The sequence below is a fragment of the Elephantulus edwardii genome, unplaced genomic scaffold (assembly GCF_000299155.1).
Source record: "Elephantulus edwardii isolate Elephantulus edwardi_28Jun2011 unplaced genomic scaffold, EleEdw1.0 scaffold00280, whole genome shotgun sequence".
Lineage (NCBI taxonomy): Eukaryota > Metazoa > Chordata > Mammalia > Macroscelidea > Macroscelididae > Elephantulus > Elephantulus edwardii.
This window is the reverse complement of record NW_006400030.1, coordinates 1,936,239-1,955,971: the sequence shown is the minus strand read 5'-3', so window position 1 is coordinate 1,955,971 and position 19,733 is coordinate 1,936,239. Positions and strand designations below refer to the sequence as shown.

Sequence of the window (19,733 nt, the reverse complement as noted above, 5' to 3'; positions counted from 1 at the left end):
TTCATGTCTGTCCATATCGAACATCTTACCTGTAGCTTTGGATGTCTGAAGAGGTAAGGCCTTACACTGTGAAGTCTCCCTCATCATTTGTCAGGGCAGAACCTAACCACAGGCTTCCATTCAGAGCCCCAAAAGGCAACCTAAATGTCCATCAGAAAGTGAGATACAGATCCTTTTTGTAGGCCAGTCCTTACCCATCAGACTTAAAAAGGCCCACACATAATCGTTGGTCTGATGAGACCCCCACCACCACTGTGGACACATCTTCAGAGTATCCTCTGTGTACGATGTGGAACCATCACTTTCCCTGGCAAGTGGCATTCCAAATGAGTACATCCTTTGATCATCTCAAAGAGGAGCACCTGGGACCAGAGGGCCCGCCAGACACCTCTGTTGGGTTTTGAGCCTTTTTGTGGGGGCCAGGAGGATGTCCAGTGGGTGGGGCCAGGCATTGTTTACTGTCACCATGGAGATGGCCACCTGTGGTAAAGGTGAGCTGGGCTAATGAAAGCCTGAGGGGACAAGATCTGAAGGGCAGGTAGTTTGATGGCCCTCCGCCTCTTTAATACAAGACTCATTCAAAATACATTAGATGCTTAGCCGACTATTGTGGAATAGAGTCCTCTTGGCCATTTTACTCCCAGAAATCACACAGAATATTCCAACCTGTAGAGAATTCCTTTCCACACACCATCAAAATGGTCATGAATACATTTTCACTTCACTGCTGCTGTCTGGGAACACGTTTAGGGAGGTCCTTAAGGCATCTTCTCTTCTCCCCATGTGAACAGACTCCAACTCTTTCCAGGCTTCGAGGCACAACAGAGTGATCAGTTGAAGTTGGAAGAGAGAGAGAGAGAGGGAGGGAGAATGGTCTCTAGAGATGCCACTGTCATAATTCTAAAGGGTGGGTTTGAGATGTGCAAGGATGGTAGCTGTTGGAAGAGCAAGGCCTGAGGCAGGAACTGAGAGGATGACTATAACTGTGACCAACAGCCATAGGTTCCTGGACTGGGTCTTGTATGGCGTGGATACTGAGGTAGATTTACAAGGACTCCGTCCTGCAGAAGTGACAGACTGATCACAGACAAGAACCATAAGGAAATGGGGTTCAGTTCCTTTTTGTAGGTCAATCCTTCAGTGTCAGACTCAGAAAAGGCATCAAATAACTACTGGTACCATGGAAGCCCCCATCCCCAGGGTGTACACCTCTTACAAATGTCTGCAACTATGTACAATGCGAATCCCTCACTTCTCTTAGCAGAGTGGCATACCAAATGAATCCTTCCTTTCACTACCTCCCAGAGGAGCACAGGGACTTGATGGTATACTAAGGTGGGCTAAGGCCCCTCAGCTGGGTGTTTGGCCCTCCTTGTGGGGGCCAAGTGGATGGGCCGGGACCTGGGATTGTTAATCATCACCATGGAGATGGCCTCCCTTGAACTGATGGGTGGGGCTCATAGAAGCCTGAAGGGACAAGGTCTGAGGGGCAGGCAGCTTTATGGTGTGATATCTCTTTTCCGCAGGACCCCTTCATAACACCATTGATCTTAGTCAATTCTCTGGAAGAGATCTCTTCCTCTTGGCCACCTTAGACAGTCCACAGGACTCCTTCAAAACACAACAGGTGAGTATATCTTTTTTGTCATCCTCTGGATGAAAAAGAATGGCCCAAACTTACCATGGCCCTCAAGGTCAGTTTGGGTATACTGCTCATAGTTTTCTCAAACAAACAGCAGAACACACACATTAAGGCCATTCCTCCTTTCCAAATGCCTACAAATATCCCTCATGGAATTCATAGAGCCAATTTTTAGGATGGTATAGCCACACAAAATGACAACACACATTTCACCTCATGCCACCTGTGTGTATTTCTTCTGTAAGAGCCTACAGGTGGAGTTCATTCATTCCATCTGAAGTAGTCTTGCCTCTACAAGTAGAGTGGAAGGGTCTGTCATCATTTTTCAGGACAGTGCCTTAACACTGGCTTCCACAATAGGCTCCCAATGACCAGCCTCAAGCTGCCATCACAAAGTGGAGGTCAATTCCTTTATGTAGGCCAGTCCTTCCCTATGGGTCCAGAAATGGTCTACAATAAACCATTGGTCTCATGGTCTCATCAACACTGTGGACACACCTGCAGTGTTCCTACTATGTCAAATGAGAAACCCACACCTCCCTTGGGTGAGTGGCATATCAAAGAAATTTATCTTTTGATCACCTCTGAGAAGAGCACCAGGGACCAGAGACCAGGCCAGAATAGGGCCCAGCAGCTCCTCTGTTGGGGGCTTGGGTCTGAGTGTAGAGACTAGTTGAATGGCCAGTGACAGGGCCAGGAATTATTTACCATCACCATGGAGATGATTGCTCTGGAATTTGTGAGTGGAGCTTATCTAAGCCTGAAGGGCTAAAGTCTGAGGGAAAAGCTGTTTGACCCTCTGCCTCATTTCTAACAAAACTTCTTCAAAACATAGATGCTAAGTCTACTACTCTGAAAGAAATAGCTTCCTCTTGGCCACCTTGACAAACAGAATATCACATAGAGGTTTCCAAAATGAAGAGAACCTCCTTCCACAGTCAAAGCCATCATAAACACACCATTTTTTTTTTTTTACTTTACTGCAGCTATCTGAGAAACTTCAGGGAGGCCTTTGGGCACCCATATCTCTTCCTCCCATGTAATTGTATGAGAGTAAATGCCAACTCATTTCAAGCTTGAAGACACAACAAATTGAAGAGCAAAAGTTGAAAGAGAAAGGAAAAACAGAGACTGTGAACTCTAGAGAGTCACACTGGCTAGTGTGACTGTAGTGCATGGTGGTTATCAGTTGTGCAAGTGTGGCTATTGGAGGAACATGACCAAAGGCAAGAACCCAGCCAATTCTGGCATCTGTGACCAACAGCAACAGGAAGGAGTGGTTTCTGAGGTCGATCTACTTGGACTCTATAGTGCTGGAGAAACAGATGGGTCATTGACAGGTACCTGATCAATGCCCACACTAAGAATATGATGTTTGATGTAAGAATATGTTTGACTAATACGATGTTTGAAGAAGAGTGGTCCAAACTCACCAAGACCCCCGCATCACATCTAGATATACGGTTTCTATTTTCTCAATCCGTCATCAGCACACACACACACACACACACACACACACACACACACACACATCAAAGCAATTCTTCCTCTTTAACTGAATACTAATGTCCACCAAGGACTAAATAGAGTCAGTTTCAGGGTTATACTGTCACCTAAAAGGCCAACACAAACATTTCATTTCATGGCAACATCTATTTACAACCTACTGATAAGAGCCAGAAGTTGGAGTTCCTTCATGTCTGTACCCAACATACTGCCTATGGCCTTGGCCATCCAATAAGGTCATGCCTCACCAAAGAAGCGGCAGTATCCCTTAGATATTTGTTGGGGCAGAATCTTACCATTAGTTTCCACTTAGACTTGCAATGGTCAGCCCAAATTTCCATCAGGAAGTGGAGTTCAGATCCTTTTTGTAGGCTAGTCCTTCTTAGTCAGGCTCAGACGGGCTGCCAATAAATGTTAGTCTCATGGTAAGTACCCAACCACTGCAGACACATGTCTGTCCCCACTATGTCTGATGGGGAGTCTGCACTTGCCTTGGCTAAGCAGCAAACCAAAGAAATACTTCCTTTGACCATCTATAAGAGGAGCATTAGGGACCTAATGTCAGGCCCGGACAAGGTCTAACACAACCCTCTGAGGGGTGCTTAGGTCTGGTTATGGGGCCCAGGAGGATGACTAGTGGGCAGAACCAGGGACATGGATATGACCTCCTCTGGAACTGGTGGGCAGAGCTCATAAAAGCTTGAGGAGACAAAGTCTGAGAGGAGAGAAAGCTTTATGACCCAATGCCTCTTTTCCAGAGGACTCCTTCAAAACACAGTAGATTCTGAGTCAATTACTCTGGAAGGGTCTCTTCCCCTTGGCCACCTCGGGCAGCCAGGGTAGAACACAGAGGATTCCAATATGTGGAGAAACTCCTTCCACAGATCATCAAAGTGGTCAGGAATACACATTTTCCACTTTACTGTCGCTCTCTCTGGGCACAATCAGGGAAGTCCCTTAAGCACCTGTGTCTCTCCTGCTCATGTAGTTGTATTCAAGTAGACTTAACTCAGTCCAAGCTTTGAGACAAAACAGATTGAAGAGCATAAGTTGAAAGAAAGTTGAAGGATGGAGGCTAATGTCACCCTACGTGGTATGTATGAGATGTGCAAGAGTGACAGCTATTGGAGGATCATGGCCTAAGGCAGGAACTAGGTGGATGCCCATGCCTGTGATCGACAGTAGCAGGATCCTGAGGAAGATCATGTAATGTCTTGAGGCTGAAGTAGATCTACTGGGATCCCCATCTTGCTGAAGAAACAGATTAGTCACTGATAGGAACGTGGTCAATTTCAATACTAAGCATGGAATGTGTGACTAAGAATAGTTTATGTCCCCTGTGTGAAGAAGACCAGCCCGAACCTACCAAACCTTTCAGAATCACAGTCAGGGTACAGGGTGTCTATTTTCTTTATCAACAAGCAACATATACAACAAGGCCATTCTTTCTGTTTAACTACCTGCCAATGTTCATTGTGGATTACATAGAGTTGGTTTCAGGATGTGACTATCACATATAAAGCCATCACATATTTCTCATCTTGTCAACCTGCGTGTACATCTTCTTGAAAAGAGCCTGCAGGTGAAGTTCCTTCATGTCTGTATGAAATATCTTGCCTGACATCTATCAGGCTTCACACTGTGGAATGATAGTGTCTCTCATACATTTGACAAGACAGAATCTAACCACTTAGGGTCCCAATACAGTCCAAAGTTCCATCAGAAAGTGGGATTCATATTCTTTTTGTAGGCCAGTCCTTACGTCAGTCTCAGAAAGGGCCACAAATAAAACCACTGGTCTGATGGTATCCCCCCTCAACCACTGTGCACACACCTTCCAAGTGAGACCACAGTGTACAATGGGGAGCTGCCACTTTCCTTGGCAGTGGCATCTAAATGAATACATCTTTTTTTTTATCCTGGGAGGAGCACCTGGGACTTGAGGCCAGGCAGAATAGGGCCAAGCAGACCTCTCTTGGGTCCTTGATTCTGTTTGTGGGGGTCAGGGTGAGAGGCCAGGCATTGTTTACTATCACCATGGAGATGGTCTCCTCTGGCACTGGTGAGCAGGGCTTTTGGAAGCCTGAGAAGACAAGGTCTGAGGGGGCAGGCAGTTTGATGGCCCTCTGACTCTTATACAGGACTCCTTCAAAACATGATAGATGCTTAGCTAGCTAATGTAGAAGAGATCTCTTCCTCTTGGTCACCTTGGACTCCCAGTAATCACACAGAGGATTCCAATCTGTGGAGAAATCCTTTTCACAAACCATCAAAATGGTCATGAATACACCATTTCCACTTTGCTGTTTCCATCTGTGAGCACATTCAGGGGGCCCTTAAGGCACCTGTTCCTCTTGCTCCCACGTGGTGGTATGTGAGTAGACTCCAACTCATTTCAGGCTTGCAAGTGCAACAAATAAAAGAGCAGAAGGTAAAAGAGAGATGACAGTGTCACCATGCTAGAAAGGTGGTTATGGGGTGTGAAAGCTTCCAGCTGTTGGAAGAGCAAGACCTTAGGAAGGAGTTGGATGGATGCTGGTAACTATCCAAGAGCAGTAGGACCCTGGTCCAGGTCTTGTATGTTGTTAAGGCTAATGTAGATCAACTAGGACCCTGATCTGCTGAAGAGAGAGACACCAAATCAATCCCCAAAGGAAGTTTGAGGTGATTGACTTGGAACAAATTTTGTTATATCATGGTCCCCAAGGTCATAGTCTGGCTATACAATTTCTATGGTTTCAATTGATGAATAGCACACATACTTTAAAGTCATTCTTCCTCTTCAACTGCCTATCAATGTCCCTTATGAGCACACAGAATTTGTTTTAGGATTATACAGTCACAGAAAAGGCCAACATACAGGTTTCACATAATTCTAACTATCAGTACATCCTTCTGATAATATCGGGCAGGTGGAGTTTCTTCATGTCTAGACCAGATATTCGGCCTGGTCATCTGAAGAGGTTGTGCTTTGCCCAGTGAAGTGTCAGTGCCCCTCAGTCAAGGCTGAACCTTACTACTGGCTTCCACTTAGCTTCCCAATGGGTCAGCATAAACTCCCATCATTAAGTAAGGTTCATTTCCCTTCCCCCCACCCCATTTCCTTTTTTGTAGGTCAGTCCTTCTCTGTCAGGCTTAGAAAGGGCCTCCAATAACCATTGGTCCCATGGAAGATCACCATCGTAGACACTATTTCCAAGTGCCTGTTAAGGGTGCAATGAGAAACTCCCACTTCCCTTGGCTCCATGACGCACCAAAAGAATACCTCCTTTCACCAGCTCCCAGAGGAGCACAAGGACCTGATGGTATACCAGGGCAGGCTAGAGACTGCTTTATTAGGTGTTTGACTCTGGATATGGGAGCCAGGAGGATGGCCAGTGGGCTGGCCCAAGGATTGTTTATCATCACCATAGAGATGGCTTCCCTTGGAACTAGTGAGTGGGTCTTATGGAAGCTTGAGGAGACAAGGTCAGAGGAGGCAATTTTATGGTTCAGTGCCTCCTTTCCACTTTTGAAGAATTCCTTCAAAACATAATAGTTGCTGAGTTAACTGCTGTGGAAAATCTCTCTTCTTCCTAGGCACTCAGGCAGCTAGGGTATCATACAGAGGATTCCAACATGTGGAAAAACTCCTTCCACAGACCAAAGTGGCCATGAATACACCTTTTCACCTTACTGCTACTCTCTGTGTGCACCTCAGGCCTTCCTGGTAGCTGTGTCTCTCCCTCTTATCTAGTTGTATTTGAGTAGACTCCAACTCATTCCAGGCTTAAGGATACAGCATATTGAAGAGTAGAAGTTGAAAGAGGAAGGATTGAGTCATTGGGGGACATCAATATCATCATATTACATAGTGGGTATGAAGTGTGCAAGAGTGACAGCTGTCAAAAGGGCAAGGCCTAAGGTAGAAACTGGGTGGATACCCACACACGTGACCAACAGTTGCAGCATCCTCAAATGGGTCTTAGGTGGTGCCGAGGTTGAGGTGGATCTAATGAGATCCTGTCCTGCTCATGAAACAGATCGGTCACTAACAGGTGCCTGATAAACTCCCACACTAAGCGTGAAGTGTTAGAACAGTTTTTGCCAATCCCTTCCGTGAAGAAGATTGGCCCAAGCCTACCATGGCCTACAGGCTCACAGTCTGAGTATATTGCTTTTATTTTCTCTATCTTCCAGCAGAACACACGTATCATGGCCAGTCTTCCGTTCTAACCAACTACCACTGTCCCTCTTGGACTACATAGGTTCAATTTTTGAGGGATGGTACAGTCACATAAAAGGCCAAGACATACATTTCACCTCATGTCAGCCTAGGGATATTTCCTCTTGACAGGAGCCTCCAGGTGGATCTCCTTCATGTCTTTACTCAACATCCTGCCTCACCAATGGAGTGGCAGTGTCTGTTAGACAATTATCAGACAGAACTTTACCACTGGTTTCCACTTAATCTCCCAATGGCTAGTCCAGACTTCCAGAAGAAAGTGGGGTTCCTTTGGTAAGCCAGTCCTTGCCTGACAGACTCAGAAAGGCCTTAAAATAACCATTAGTTTCATGAGACCCCCATGCCACCATGGCAGACCCCTCTTCCAGGTGTCCCCACCTTATACAATGGGAAGCCTTTAGTTCTCTTTCCCGAGTGGCTTATCAATGGAGTCCCTTATTTGACCACCTCCCAGAGGAGCACAAGGGACCTTAGAGTAGGCCAGGCCAGGGTGGAGCCGACCTCTTTGTTGAGTGCATGGGTCTGGGTGGGGCCAGTGGGTGGGGCCAGGGATTGTTTACCATCACCATGGTGATGGCCTCCTCTTTAACTGATGAGCTGTGCTTTTGAAAGTCTGAGGGATCAAGGTCTGGGGGGCAAGCAGCTTTATGGTCTTCTGCCTCTTTTCCACAGGATTCCTTAAAAACAAAATAGAAAGCAACTACTGGAGAGATCTCTTCCTCTCAGCCACCTTGGGCAGCCAGAGAATCACACAGAGAATTCGAGCATGAGGAGAAACTTCTTCAACAGATCACCAAATGAATATACAAGTCAGTGCTGGAAGATCTTTATTGTTAATTCCTCCAGGCAGAAACTCTTTTGCTGCATAATGAGAAAGCTTTCCAATAAAGGATCTTCCCCCACCCCCCTTTTATTAAGGACGGTGCTTTAGCTAGAGTTCACATATAAAACAGAGTTTGAGAAGGTGGAGGTTGTAGGGGTCATGAAGGGAGAATAATGACAGGGAGGAGGAGAAAGGAGGTAAGTTGTCATTAGAAGTGTGTTTTGGGTTCTGCTTCAAGATGCCAAGGCCTGTGTGGCATGGCTGGCCCAGCTACCACTTTCCTGGCATCTGCTAAAGGCTGCAGCCCAACCCAAGTGCATTTGCACCCTGGCCTGCTACAGAACCACTGCCTGCCAGGTTGAGGGGCTGCAGTTTCAGTGTGGCCCAGTCACCTATCCCACCCAGAGCACTAGACCATTGCCCCACTGTCTGGAAACTGCCTAGCTGCTGCCCATGCTGTCCAGTGCCAGGAGTACCAATATCACAGGTACATTGTCCTTAAACTCTGCTGTCTAGCTACATCAGGTGGAATTTCGTAAACTCAAGCTGAAGAGGCTGGGTGAAGCCACAGTTTCTGGAGGGTAACAGTCATCCCAGTCCAGGAAAGACTCATATAATGCCAAGAAAGCAGCAGTCTGCTTCAGTAATCATGAAAAACAAAATAACCCTTCTCTTAAAAAACAGACTTAATGAATACCCCAGATAAAGAGACTCAGAAGAAATATATTGATGCGAATTTATTTGAACAGCTACAGAAGATGTAAATGACAGAAGAAACAATGGACGTCATTAAGACAGCAAATACCTCAGAGACAGCAATCCAGAAAAAGTACACCGAAGAGGAGCAACTTGAACAGCTACAGAACAAAATGCAAAAAATGGAAGAAAGAATTGGTAATATGGATAAAGAGGTAAAGAACATAAAAAATCATCGCTAGACAGACAGGATACAGCCAACATGTTGTTGTTGTTGTTGTTTAAGGCCATCGAGTCGTAGACGACTCATAGCAACCCTATGAACGAACAGCCTGAGCACTGTTCGTACATAGAGTTTCCAGAGGCAAGCCATTTTGGAAGTGGATGCCGCTCTTGCTTCCTGGAAATAACAGAAAAGCATGAAAATGCAATCCAGAATATTAAGACCCAAGTGGCAGAGTGTCCAACATGCTGGTGGGACAAAAAAAAGTAGAGCTGAAGAGATGGAATAGAAAGTCAGTGAGCTGGAAGACAAGATCTTCACTGGAAACACACTAGAAGAAAAATCAGAGATGAGACATAAAAAAAAAATTAGACTTATATGGGATGACATCAAAAGGAAAGACATACAAATGATTGGAATTTGAGAACATAGGAGTAACAGAGTAGTCACTGAGAAAATTCCAAAAGAGGTACTAGAATAAAATTTCCCTGGTATTTGGAAGAACAAAGAAATCCACACTCAAGAAACACAGAAAACATCAAATGGATTAGACCCAAAATGAAAACCATCAAGATATAGCATAGTAAAATTCTCCAAATCAAAAGATAAGGATAGAATACTAAAAGCAGCACAAGCAAAGCAAAGTCATCTATAAAGGGGAAACAGATTAAGTTCTGATTTCTCAGCAGAAACCGTGAGAGCTAGAAGACAATGAGATGGCGTATAAAGAACGTTGAAAGAAGGTCCGACGTCTTGAGGAAGGTGCTGGTTGGTGTTTGGACCTGGCTGCTTGGTGTGGCATCCCTTCAGGGAGGATTTCTTCTCTATAGTATTGCTCCTCAAGGAGCTGAATTGACCGCAACAATGAGCTTGAGCCATCGGGGATCTTTGTGATGGTGCTTCATCGAGCCAGCTTCTGACCTTCTTTACCCGATTTTGCTTCAACATAACAGAGTTCATCAGGTGAGTAAGAGTCATGGCACGTCACAACAACATGAGGAGACCTGAATGAACATTCTGTGGAGACTCTTTAAAGAAAGTGAATATTTTACATGAAAAGCATTTCTGCAGAATAGATTTGGGAAATATGGACATCAAGAGGTTAAGACTACATTGAGAATTTTCAAGGACAAATAAATGAAGTCCCAGTACTGGATCTTTCCTCATGTCAAAATGGAAAGAAGCATCTTCTCATATTTCAAAAAATAAAAATCCAGTAACTGTTCAGGGTGATGATCTAAAAAGCATGGAAAGTGAAAAATATATGTCTTTAAAAGTCTCAAGTCAAATGCTCACAAAGGAAACCTATAGAAATAAGAATGAATCACAAGATTCTCAAGAATACACTGAGAGAAAAGTGATATGGGGGAGGAGGAGGAATCCTCCCATGTATCATTGTTCAGAGAACCTTCGAGTTAAATTTCAGTCAGATGTAACAGAACTGACCCCTCCACTATCCAGTGGTAAGACAATTTGTGAGAATAGCCAGTTGATGGAATCCCTGGATCCCTTTTACTATAATCATGAAGACATTTATGATTGTCAATCACAGGTTGTCAGTTATGGTCCCCAGAAAGTTCATACAAATGAGAAGTCTTATATTGATCATGGGAAATTACTGAAGAACAGCCCAAATGTTCATCTATAGATGAGAATTCACTCAGAAGAGAAGCTTCATGAATGTGTTCAGCATAATGAGGACCTTAGTCAGAGTTAAGAACTCCTACTTTATCAGAGCGAGCACACAGAAGACTCTATAACTGTGAGTACTGTGGGAAAGCCTTCACAAGAAGCTCAAGTCTCCTCATTCATCAAGTGGCTTATATGGAGGAGAAACGTTTTAATCATGACAAGTGCGGGAAGGGATTCACAAGAAGCTCAAGTCTGCTTGTTCATCATGCAGTACACACGTGTGAGAAACCTTAGAAAGCTCCAAAATGCTCATCCATCAATGAGTACACACTGGAGAGAAGCCCTATCAGTGTGGAGAGTGTGTTATGAGCTTTAGTCAACGCTCTAACCACATCCACCAGCAAGTCCATACAGGAGAGAGGCCCTACAAATTTGAAGAATGTGGCAAGGCCTTCAATCAGAGTTCAAACCTGCATATTCATTTCATACACACTGGAGAGAAGTCTTATCAGTGCTTTGAGTGTGGGAAGGGCTTCTGTCAGAATTCTGATCTGTGAATCCATCCCTGAGTCTACACTGGTGAGAGGCCCTATCATTGTGGCAGGTGTGGTATAAGCTTTAGCCAGAGTTCCAAACTCCTCATTCATCAGAGAATCATACTAGAGAGAAGCTATGGTAAGCCAATACTAAATGTTTGTAATAAACCAAATGCTATTTCAAGATGTGGGAAAGGCAGGGTTCAAACTGGAGTTCACCCTGAGGCATTAAGGAAATCCTTAAGGGTTTACCAGTTTCTTGCATTTTATTTGCTGACCCCTCCCTCTTGAGGCAAGCAGAAGGTTTTCAATAGAAAGAGTTTGGCTTCATTTGCATTGAATTCTCTTTGTGATTTACTTCCTTGGTAATTTTCAATAAAGATACAGGGAAGCTAGAATCCCAGCTTTCAACCATTTGAACTGCTGGCCCCCTGTCTTTTATGCTCTCTGTTTTATCTCCTTCCTAATTGTCTATCTCATTATTAATAAACATAAAAATACTTTATTCTTGCTCTGCAACAAGAAGCCCTATGACTGCAGTCACAGAAAAGATGCCTGTTAAATGAGTTTCATTTATATTTTCAATCTGAACCCTGTGCCATAAAGAATTCTAAGTATTTTTAACAATTCTCTTATCTTTATATTCTGCAAAAGAGAGAAACAGTAAGAATTATTCAGATATGCTAAAAAATTGGCATCGATAAAACCTGGCCTGGCATTAATCACCCTTAATGTGAATGGACTAAATGTGCCAATAAAGAGGAAAAGAATAGAAGCACAGATAAAAAAAGCCAAGCCTCTCAATATGTTGTCTACAGTGGACACATCTAAGAAAAGAAGAGAAAAATAAACACAAAATCAAAGGCTGGGAAAAAATATACCAAGCAAATGGGATCTACAAAAAAAGCAGAAGCAGCAATACTAATCTCTTATAAAATAGACTCCAAAATGAAAATCATCATAAAAAGATAAGGAAGGGCACTATACAATCATTAATGAAGAGTACAGTAAATCAAGAACATAGAACATTGATCAACATCTATACACCAAATGATAGACCTGCTAAATATATAAAATAACAATTAATAGAATTGAAGAAAAATAGACAGCATAACAATAGTGGTAGGAGACTTTAACACACCACTCTCACCAAAAGATAGATCATCTTAAAAGAAACTTTAGAAAGACCTAAACTATACAGCCGATCAACTCAACCTTGTGGATTTATTCTGATACTGCACTCAACTACAACTCAATTCACTTTTTTCTGAAGTACACTTGGTAATAGCTTGCCTCCAGTAATAGCTTGGAGAGAGGATGAGAGACACCCAAGCATTGACGACTCTCCTTCATAGGGTCTCTGTGAGTCGCCTGCGACTCGAAGGCACTTAACAATAACATCAACAGAGAGATCAGCTGGCCCAGTGGACAAAAGGCGATGCTACCTAGCTGAAGGTGGGTGACTTTTAATCCATAGCCCTTGGGCCTGTCTTTCATTGGTTTTGTTCAGACATTCCTCCAGGTTGTATAGCCCTGGTGTACAAGTTGCCATACAGCAGTAACTTGGGATTGCTGTGAGGCTGAACACTGTGACACTGATGTGTCAAATGCGTTAATGGTTGGTTACCCAATGCTGACAGAGAGTGGGGTGGAGCTCCCTGATTAACACAAGCTTGGAAGGAGGAGTGGCATCCACTTCCGTAATAGCTTGCCTCCGGAAACCCTATGAACCTGGAGAGAGGATGAGAGATATCCAAGCGTTGAGGTCTCCCCTTCATAAGGTTGCTATGAATCGCCTGCAACTTGACAGCACTTAACAACAACAACAACAACAACAACAACAACACTTGGTACATTCTCCGGAATTGATCACATATTAGAACACAAAGCAAGCCCCAACAAACTAAAAAAACATTGAACTAATACAAATACCTTCTAGATCACAATGTCATAAAACTAGAAATTAACCACAGAAGATTAAAGTTACAAAACCACCCATATGGAAACTGAGTAACTCTCTGCTATAACATGATTTGGTTATAAAATAAAGAATGAAATTAAAAAATTCCTTGAAATAAATGAAAATTAAAATATAACATCCCCAACCTCTGGGATGCAGCTAAGGCAGTCCTCAGGAGGCATCATAGGAATAGGCACACACATAAAAAATGAAGAAAGAAGAAAAATCAATGATCTAATTTAATACCCTCACCAAATAGAAAAAGAACAACAATCTAATACTACAGCCTCAAGAAAAAAGAAACTATAAGGGAAAGAGCTGAAATCAATGAAATAGAAAACAGGAAACAACTCAAATAATAAGACCAGGAGCTTGTTTTTAAAAAGGTCAATAAAATTGATGGGGCGGTGTTGGGTAGTAAGGAAAATGTGGAACAATGAATGAATGGAAATTCAAGTTTCTGTAAACTTTCATTAATACATAAATTCAAAAGAAATAAAATTGACAGGCATGGACAAACTTAACAGAGAAGAAGAAAAAAGACACTGATATCAATTAAGAAATTATACAGGAGCTATCAAAATAGAACAAGATGAAAGTAAATGGATAATATCTGAATTATGAAAAGCTATACTGTGAAAAATTAAAAAACTTAAAGGAAATGGACAAAGTTTTTAAAAATCATGCCCTTTCCAGATTGTCAATGACAGATGTAGAACACTTGAACAGACCTATCACAAAACAAGACATGGAACAGGTGATAAAAAGACATCCCCATAAGGAAATTTCTGGACCAAATGGCTTCAAAGCTAAATTCTACCAGTCATTCATAGAAGATCTATCACCAATTTTACTTAAAGTATTTTTAAAAATAGAAATAGAAGGAACACTCCGAGACATTTTATGAAGTATGCATAACCTTAATACCAAAACCAGGCAAAAATATTGCCAAGAAAAAACCTACAGACCATTATCGCTCATAATTATAGACACAAAACTCCTTAACAAAATCCTAGCAAATAAAACCCAAAATCATATTAAAAAAACTTATCATGACCAAGTGGGATTCATAAGAGGTATGCAAGGATGGTTTAACACAAGAAAAACCATACAACATAATTCATCATATTAACAAAGTCAATGACTAGAACTATATTTTATTACCTTTTTATTATTAATTGATGTAGAAAAGGCATTTGACAAAATCCAGCAAAATTGGAATGGAAGGGAATTTCTCAACACATTGAAAAGTATATATGCATAACCAAGACCAATATTATTCTCAATGGGGGAAACTAAAAGCATTTTCCTTGTGAACAAGGACCAAAATCAGATGCCCATTGTCACCACTTCTATTCAATATTGTATTAGAAGTGCATGCTAGGACAATATGACAAGAGAAGGAAATAAAAGACATCCAGATAGGCAAAGAGATGGCTAAATTATAAGCAGATTATATGAAAGTGTACACAGAAAACCCCAAGGAGTCAACCAAAAAACTGTTAGAGGGTGAAAAGAAAACCCACCGACAGGGAACAAACATTTGGTAATACCATCTCAGACAAGAGTCAAGATGAAAGTTTACAGAATACTTCTAGGACTCCACAAGAAAAAAGACTGATAACACAATTAGAAAATGGGCAAATGACATGGAAAGAATTTTCCCAAGAGAAGATATTCGAATGGCCAACAGACACATGAAGAAATGCTCTAGATCACTGGCAATAAGAAAGATAGAAATCAAAACCACAATAAGATACCATCTTACTACTGTAAGAGTGGCAATGTTTAACAGGACAGTAAGTAATAAATGTTGGGGGGGATGCAGTGAGATATGAACTCTTATACATTGTTGGTGGGATTGTAAAATGATACAACCACTCTGGAAGGCAGTTTGGTGCTTCCTCAAAAGCTGAATATAGAAATTCCATATGACCCAGCTATTCCACTATTTGGAATATATCCTGAGAATATAAGAACTGAGGCACAAACTGAGATTTTTACACCAATGTTAAAAGCAGGATTACTCACCATTGCAAGAACATGGAAACAGCCCAAATGTCCAATCACAAATGAATGGATTGAGAAATGACGGTACATTCACACAATGGAATACTATGTGGCATGCATGAGCAATGATTTTGTAAACTATTACCTGACTTGGTGGGGACTGGAGAGCATTATGCTAATTGAACTAACTCAGTCCCACAAGGATAAGTATTGTATAAAGCCCTTATTATAAGAATGAGTATAAGGATCCAAAAGTGGTAGGAGAGGTTAGAAGCAGAGGGATGTGGATGTGCAGGGGGAGGGGGGAATTAATCATCAGGTTGTACAATTTGATGGGGGAGGGGGAGGGAAATAGAATTTCTTCAAATTTATACTAGAATTTTGTAAATAAACTAGTAGAGAAAAAAAAAGCTAAACATAGAAATTCTGTATGACCCAGTTATTTCACTAGTTGGAATATACCTGAGAAAATGAGAACTGAGTGTACGAATGTAGACTTGTACACCAGTGTTCATAGCAGTGTTATTCACCATTGCAAGAACATGGAAATAGCCCAGATGTCAAACCACAATCTAAAGGATTGAGAAATTATGGTACATTCACACAATGGAATACTACCCAGCACACAGGAGCAATGATTTTGTTAATTACCTAATTTGGGAGGGACTGGAGAGCACTATGCCAAGTGAACTAAGTCCCATAGGACAACTATTGTATAAAACCATTATTGTAGAATGAATATTGAGTATGAGGATCCAAAGTGGGGGTGGGAGGAGCAAAGCGACGAGGAAGTGCTAGGTGAGGAGGCGGGAGGTGGGGATTAACCATGAGATTGTATAATTTGATGAATGAAGGGGTGAGGGAAATGGGAAGAATTTTGTTTGAAAAAGAATGTATTCCAATTTTGTAAATAAACTAGTATAATACTTAAAAATAAAGAAATAATAAAAACATTTTTAAATCCAACAAAAACCTGTTAGAGCTAGTAGACCAGTTTAGTAGAGTGGCAGGATATAAGCTCAATATCCAAAAATCAGTGGAATTCCTCTACAGTAACAAAGAAAACTCAGAGAAGGAACCCAAGAAACAATACCATTTACAATTGTTGTTGTTGTTGTTAAGTGCCATCAAGTCATAGGCGACTCATCGTGACCCTATGAACGAAAGCCCTGGACACCTGTATAACTTTCATACTTTCTCCAGTTTCATAGGATTTTCAGAGGCAAGCTATTCTGGAAGTGGATGCCACTCCTGCTTCCAAGTTTGTTTTAATCGGGGAGCTCCACCAAACACTGTCCACCATAGGTAACCATTCTCACATTTGATGCATCAGTGTCACAGTATTCAGCTTTACAGCAACCACGAGTTACCTCTGTATGGCAAGTGGACACACCAGGGTTATATGACCTAGACAAATGTTTCACCAAAAACAACTAAAGGCTAGCCTGAGGGCCACGGATTAGAGTCACCCACCTTAACTAGAGACACAGAGACCTATATATACAAAGAAAACTATAAACCATTTCTGTGAGACACAAGAAAAGACCTAAAGAAATGGGGAAAATGTTCCCTGCTCATGGATAGGAAGACTCAATTTTGTGAAAATGACAATCCTACTAAAAGCAATGTACATGTTAAAAACAATCTCAATCTAGATAGCAAAGTCATTTTTCAAGGCGATGGAAAGGGAAATTGTCAAGTTTATTTGGAGAGGAAAGAGACCCTGAATAAGCAAAGCACTTCTGAAAAACAGAAATGAAGGCATAACATTCCCTGACTTCAAAACCCACTACACAGCAGTGGTAACCAAAACAGCATGATACTAAGTACAATGACAGGCACATAGACCAATGGAACAGAATTGAGAACCTAGAAATGGGCCCAGCAATATATGGTAAATTAATAAACAATAAGGAAATAAAACCTATCAAATGGGTGAATGACAACTCTTCAACAAATGATACTGGCAAAACTGGACTGCTACGTGCAGAAAGCAGAAACAGAATCCTCATCTCACTCCACAAACAAAAATCAACTCAAGGTGGATCAAAGACTGGGAGTAAAGCCCAAAACCATAAAGTCCATCAGAGACAAACTGGAATCAAGCTTATACGGGCTAGTCTATGGAATAAAGACACTGCCAAATACAGCCAGAAATGCACAATCTGGAGAGGATAAAATTGATGAGTGGGACCTTCTAAAGATCAAATCTTTGTATGCATGAAAAACATTTTCCAACATAATGAAAAGAAAAATTTAAAGACTTGGAGGAAAAAACATTTGGCAATACTATTTCAGAGAAGAGTCTCTTATCAAAAGTTTAGAGAATCCTACAGGTCCTTCACAAGAAGAAGACTGATAACACAATTACAAAATGGACAAAAGACATGAAAAGACTTTTCACAGAGGAAGATATTCAGATGGCCAACAGACACATGAAGAATTTCTCCAAATCACTGGCAATAAGAGAGATGCAAATCAAAACCACTAGGATATATCATCTCACTCCAGTAGCAGTGACAAAGTTTAACGGGACTACAGGGACCTCTCCAAAGTACTAAAGAGCAATGGTGTCTCTCTGGAGACTAAGGTGCATCTGATACATGCCATCGTCTTTGCTATCACTTGTTATGCATCAGAGAGTTGAACAGTGACTAAGGAGGATAGAAGGATAATTGATGCTTTTGAGCTGTGGTGCTGGAGAAGAGTATTGAGGGTACCATGGACTGCTAGGAAAACAAACAGATTCATCCTGGAAAGGGTCAAACCGGGCTGTTCCTTGGAGGCAAGGATTCTGAGGCTCTGTCTAACATACTTTGGACATGTTGCAAGGAGGGACTGGTCCTTGGAGAGGGACATCATGCTTGGTAGGGTGGAGGGACAGCACAGGAGGGGAAGGACCTCTATGAGGTGAATTGATTGAGTGACTGGGGTAATCAGGATGGGCATGTCAGAGACAGTACGACTGGCACAGGACAGAGCAGAGTTTAGGGCTGTTGTACATAGGGGTACCTATGAGTCACAAGCGACTCGACGGCACATAACAACAACAACAACAAACAACAACAAGTAAGAAATGTTGAAGAGGAGGTGGCGAGACAGGAACTCTTAAACATTGTTGGTGGGATTGTAAAATGGTACAACCACTCTAGAAGGCAGTTTGGCATTTCCTCAGAAAGCTGAATATAGAAATATAGAAATTCCATACGACCTAGCTATTCCACTGTTTTGAAAATACCCTGAGAAAATGAGAACTGAGGCACAAATGGAGACTTGTACAACAGTTTTCATAGCAGTGCTATTCACCATTTCAAGAACATGGAAACAACCCAAATGTCCAATCACAATCTAATGGACTGAGGAATTGTGGTACATTTACACCATGGAATACTATGCAACACACAGGACCAGTGATTTTTGTAAACCACTACATAACTTGAGAGGGACTGGAGAGTATTATGCTGAGTGAACCAACTCAGTCCCATAAAGACAAATACTGTATAAGGCCATTATTTTAGAACATGCATGAGGATCCAAGGGGGAGGGCGTGGGAGCAGAGTGGTGAGGGTGGGCAGGGGGTAATCACAGGGTCGCACAATTTGATGGGTGGAGGGAGGCCTGGTAAAAGAAATGGGAAAGATCCAGTGTGAAAAACAATGTATATGGACTTTGTAAACAAAGCAGTATAAAAGTTTTATTTTAGAACAAAGTGTATTTTGTTTGAAATGATTCTGCATCAGAATTGGTTAAATGTTCCTCTTTCTAAGTCTTCCACCTCCCAACATGGCACACGTGCCCCCCACATTCTGCAATCAGAGCGACCACTTGCCACAGCCGGAACGTGCAAGATGCCTCTCAGAACCTGATGGCATACCCACTTCACAGGCCATTAGCTACTTTGTTTATTTTGTCATTAGCTACTTTAATATCATTCTTGGAGGCCATAGCAAATAGCAGGTGAACGTAATGACCTAAAAGCTGTTGGGAGAAAAAAGAAGAAAAAAAAAAAAAGGAAAACATCTTCTCTTAGTAACTTCTTCTTTTGAGCCATGTTTCCTGTTCCTAACAAGCAGCTAAACATCCCACTTTATAAATGAGATGTAATTTTTCGAACAGAAATATAAAGTTCATTAGATTGGGGAAAAAGATAAAGGAAAGGACATTTTGGAGCAAATTGCTACCATTGATAGGGGCCTGTCTGACTCAGGGGAATGGGGACTGCTGAGTCCTGGTCAGGAACATGAGATGTTAAGTTGTTGACCACTTCACCCTCTTACTCAGTCACAAAAGCCACCCCCCAAAAAAAATCGTTAGTAAGTCCCAACAGGGCAGCAAAGTGCAGCATCTCCCAACTCCCCTCCAGGACTCTCTTAAGGGACCTATAAACTCTTATTGCCAAAGAGGTGGAAGCAGTGCACAGCTGACCCACCAGTGGGTTTTCAGAGGCTGTAAATTGCATGTTTGTTGTTGTTGTTATGTG

At 42.0% G+C, this 19,733-nt stretch overlaps 1 pseudogene; it reads left to right on the top strand.

Moving 5' to 3' along the window:
- Window positions 1–466: 466 nt before the first annotated feature.
- The window catches only part of LOC102864563, a 25,723-nt pseudogene continuing 6,456 nt past the window's right edge, over window positions 467–19,733 (top strand).